Genomic DNA, 4,915 nt, shown 5'->3' with positions numbered 1-4,915 from the left:
CTCGAAGTGTTAGATACTGCTGTCAAACAAGCCATCTTAAATAGATTCAGCAATGTTGACACACGGGACTGACCCCTCACATCTTTCTAAATGGAACAAAGTATTCAAAAGGAATGCAGCTTAAGCGAAAATTCAGACTGAAGAAACTCTATTGCCTACCTCCATCAATCAGGGACTCATCCGCCTCCGACACAAGCTAATCAGCTTTGAACTGCTCCTCCTCGAAGCCAATCAGCATCCTGGGTTCATCTTAAAAAGAACTCCACATCCTCGTCTCGGCCTTCTGCTCAGCGAGCAAGTGGTGGCTGCGCCGTGTCCGGTTTGGACTCTGTTGACCGGTTTCAACCCACCTCCATCCCCTTCTCCACCATTGTAGCAAGCTTCGCCTGGCTTTCCTACGGTCCTCCTTCAACCTCGTCCCTATCAGAGTGTAATTCCTCCTGGACTCTTATGGAATTCCCAGTCACTCCTTAAAACGGTCCGGCAGAAGACCGCCATGCTGAGCCTGGTTCTGCCAGAGGTTTCTTCCCAAAGGGGAGTTTTTCCTCTCCACAGTCGCTTCATGCTTGCTCATCATGGACAGTTCAAGCAAACCTGTGTTTATCAAGTTGGACATCTAGCTCAAACAATTCAGCATATGCACTGCAAAAACGGAAGTTAAAATAAGTAAAATGTTCTTAAAATGTGTGTATTTGTCCTTGATTTGAGCAGGTAAATAAGATGATTTGCCAATGGAACAAGATTTTTGCACTTAAAATAGGAACAACGCAACGGGTCAAAATACTCATTCCATTGGCAAATAATCTTATTTACCTGCTCAAATCAAGGACAAATACACTAACTTTAAGAACATTTTACTTATTTTTAGATCAGTTTTTGCAGTGTGGACTGAACAAACTTTATGTATCTCCACTCCACCACCAGTTTCAGACCTGGGGGGAAATATCCCCATTCTCATACACCTGCTTATGCATATTGAAGTATAATTCAGCGTGAATTTTTTCCTGCCGAGGTCTGAGCGCCAAACTCTTAAAATATTGTATCAATAAAATTCTTCTAATTGCCTTTTCTTTCTGTGTGAGTTTTTCAGATTGAAATGATTCTCTCTGCTGGAAGTACAAGTGAATTACCAGACTTTGGAAAAAATTTGGAAATATGCATTGTGATGGGCCAGCATATTTGCTTCATTATTGAACCTTTTACAGCCTACTATATAGAGCATCTGCAAAGTTACCATCTTGTGAAGAAAAACCCTTCTGAGTGTGTTTTGGTGAAACCAGAGGATCTCAACGACTACGTGCCACTGGTGTCGTACTTCATTCGGGGCTGTCTCCTGGTCACTCCTAAGATCTTCCTACCTACTGAAGTAAACCTGCTGTAAGTAATTACACACGCTTATCAATTCTGTGATTTTATTTTTTTGTCTCAAAAACTGACGTTGCGATTTGAGCTGATTAGTAATGCAGAACTTTTTTAGATTTCTAATTTTTCTCATTTCTCATTGTTGACAGCATCTCAACTGCACAATTGTTCAACCTGTTCCTCATCCACATGTATATCAACTAAGGCTGAACGATCTTGGAAAATAATCTAATTGCAATTTTTTTTATTTAATATTGCCATTTAATGCGATTTTTTTCTCTCCCCAGTTTAATTTATCATGTCTTTTTAAACATATACAAACAACAATACAATTTGTTTCCTCGCCGTGCGGATTAGTTGCTAAAAGATCCACAGCATCTAAACTCGGAGCAGAAATGATTGCGTTCTGCCTACGATATATTTCAACCAAAATTGCAATTTTGACTTTTCTCTGCATTAACCACAAGCAACAAAAACGGATTCTAAATAAAGATGTTTGTAAACAAGGACTATTTAAAACAAGAACTTTTAATGTTTCTATTAATCAGAATATTATTCAAGAGAACAGCTCTTAATTGATTTGGACATCAATCCTTGTTGAACATAAAGTGAAACCAACAAGCAAGACTATGTATTAAACTTATTGACCTGTACTTAATGCTATGTATGATTATATAAACTCTAAAACAAGTAATAAAATTAGATTATCTCACTGCTGCAACTGTCTTCCCTTCCATGTTGAGGCAAACCCACTTTAAACATTGTACCGACACCTAAAAGACGTGTCTAATTCCCTAATTGTTACATAGCCAAAAATTGCTGACCTCTGCGATTTGGAAATTTAGTTTTTTTTAATCGCGATTATATTGAAAATATGATTAATTGTGCAGCCCTAATATCAACACACTTGGCCAAATGTTCTCAATCTGTCTTCATTTCAGAGTGTTACATAGATTTTATTTTAATGTTGTCAATTAGTCTGTCAATATTGTATTTTTTATTATTATTATTACAGTTATATTGCTTGCCTCATGCTGCTGAATAAATTTAAATGTTAAGATACTAGTATTTTTTTTTATTCCCAGATTTATTTTGGTAGGTTTGAACTTACTATTTAAAAAAATAGTAAGTCCTCTGGATGTTTTCTTCTTCAGACAGATAGATATATCAGATTCCATGTGCTATTTATGGTTATAAAAAAACATGAAATACATGCTCACAAAAATAAACTAAAAAGAAAAAGAATCTGATCTGTTCAACTGTTGCAGGCAGATAAGGATTTGTGATTTTAAAACTTCTAAGAACAGGAGTGTAACATTATCCTAATGCCATATATTGAATTTTATACTTGGACGTAATTTTTTTTCTTTCCATTTTCAGGTGAAAGTGGTCTACAATGCTTCTGCGTGTTGTAGTGTCACAAACTGACATCAGACGTCTTTCAGTTGAAGCCATTCCCTCAAATGTTGAGGAAGTATACCAGGTGTTGCGAACCAGCCGTGGTCTGAGGAGGATTCATTTTGCAGTTTGAGGATCCTGATTTCAATAATCAGTTGTGCAACCTAACAGACATCAAAGACCTTCCTGTGGACCGGGCAACTGTGAAAGTATTGTTCACAGTTGAAGACTCCACTGATTCTACACTGGACACAGGCAGCCTCCCCTCCGTCAGTAGTGGGGATTCTGTTGAATGGCCTGATCCTTTCCCAATTCCAGAGTTCTCGCATGACGTAGAACTGCAACTGACAGAAGGAAATTATAGATATACCAAGGATGGATCTGTGATGGTGATTTCTAAAGGTTTAAAGACCGATATACTCGACACGCTTGCAGACAGTATGTCAAAGATTAGTGCTTATCCTAAGAGACAGCACTATGAAAATGTAGCCAAAGCACTGGTGGAGAAGTATCCCTGTGTGCACGACCCAGGGTCTGAAAAAGGATGGGACTCATGGTTTCACAGCCAGAAATTTAAGCTTAGAATTTACCGGCAAAAATTAAGTGCAGCAAGATGCCCTGAAGTTATTATAAATAAAAGAAAAACGGGAGGTTCAAAGGGAAAATCTGCAAGAAGTCAAAGAAGGGTGAGGTAAACTACTGTCCTGACCCACCTGAAGGACAAAATCTTGAAAGAATGGAAGAGAAGCGCAAGATAATGAAGACTGAAATGCAGAAGAAAGACCCTGATCACCAGCTGCTAGAAGATCTGATGGTTGCTACATTTTCCAAGCGTAGAAAAGAGATCATTGGAGATGAACCACACATCACAGAGCAAATTTCCCAATGGCCAGCTCTGTTTTAAAAGAAACAGATGATTACATGCTGTTTTCATTCCAAGAGATATTATATGCTGTTCTGTTAGACAGTGTTAACTGTCCTATTGAGAAATATGTTTTTGTTTTCTATATGTTTCCTCAGATTAGGGTGGAATTTAAGAGGATCGTTACCACAGACCTTCTAGTATCCTTTCTTGACGGACTTGATGGCCTGGTCCCAAGACTCCTGGAGATGTACAAAATGGCAACAAAGTCTGGGAAGAAGCAGTCACTCAAAGATATTCTGGACTGCCTTGAGAAAGATGTAAGTGGAAGTGAGGTGGCAAAAAAACCAGGCAAAATTTTAATGCTTACTACAAATCTTTTGTCATCATGTCTTGTAGGACACAAACGAGGGGAGAAGGGCTGCTGCTCTGCTTGGTCTGCCACACTACATATCAGGAGAAGATCCATCAGATGTCATCAGGATGTGTGATGTAAGACATTATTTATATATTTTTATTTTTGTAACTTTTGTATTAAATCAAACAACCAGCAATATATAGATGCGTTGGAATAATTATGTCCTATGATTGCACATAAAAATGGTCTAATTAATTAATTAATTTTTTTCCATTAAGGCTCATGTTGAGACTCTGGATGAAGCCATTCATGAAAGGGATGCAGCTTGGCCTTGTGATAGGCTGTGAAGGTGGGAAATAGGGTGCCATTCCACATGAGGTCTTCGATGTGGCAGTTGTGGTGGAGGAGACCATCGTGCTTGACAACGTTAAGGATGTGGCACAAAGCTTTGCCATGCTTATGGGTGTCATCCATTGTGTCAATCTCAAGTATCCAGATGCCATGAAGTACTCCTTTGAGTTTATTCAGAGAGTGGTGATGAAGATAAAACCAGACCAGGCCTCGGCTTGAGTACACGGCTTGAGAAACAGAATCTGGTAGAGGTATAGACTGTAACATCTGCCAAGTTGGAAAGACCTGTAAGAATGTTGTTCACTGTTCTTTTTTTCATGTACAATCATTTTTAGTATTGTGCTGAACTATTGTTCTGTGATGAAACGTCACACCCAGGATTTTCAGTTTAAGATTGGTGTAAAGATCTTCTTGCACTTCATTGTATTTGACGGATTTATGAAAAATGTTTGTCTTTACTGGTCAAAGACTATAGTGATGTTAAAATACAGGGAAATTTAAGGTAGGACAGAATGTTTGAAAATTCAGACAATAACTAGCCTCAGAAAATGTTCTTTGCAGTTGAGTGGGATATGAAAATTGGA

At 38.3% G+C, this 4,915-nt stretch overlaps 1 long non-coding RNA gene across 1 annotated transcript; it reads left to right on the top strand.

Moving 5' to 3' along the window:
- Positions 1–3,846: 3,846 nt before the first annotated feature.
- Positions 3,847–4,613, top strand: LOC118561572. The gene is made up of 3 exons (XR_004930140.1): positions 3,847–3,942; positions 4,022–4,114; positions 4,259–4,613. It is a non-coding gene; the product is annotated as an uncharacterized LOC118561572 (long non-coding RNA).
- The last annotated feature ends 302 nt before the right edge of the window (positions 4,614–4,915 follow it).

Source organism: Fundulus heteroclitus, unplaced genomic scaffold, assembly GCF_011125445.2.
Source record: "Fundulus heteroclitus isolate FHET01 unplaced genomic scaffold, MU-UCD_Fhet_4.1 scaffold_67, whole genome shotgun sequence".
Lineage (NCBI taxonomy): Eukaryota > Metazoa > Chordata > Actinopteri > Cyprinodontiformes > Fundulidae > Fundulus > Fundulus heteroclitus.
Note: the sequence above shows the minus strand (reverse complement) of the source record. Positions and strands in the feature narration are given on the sequence as shown.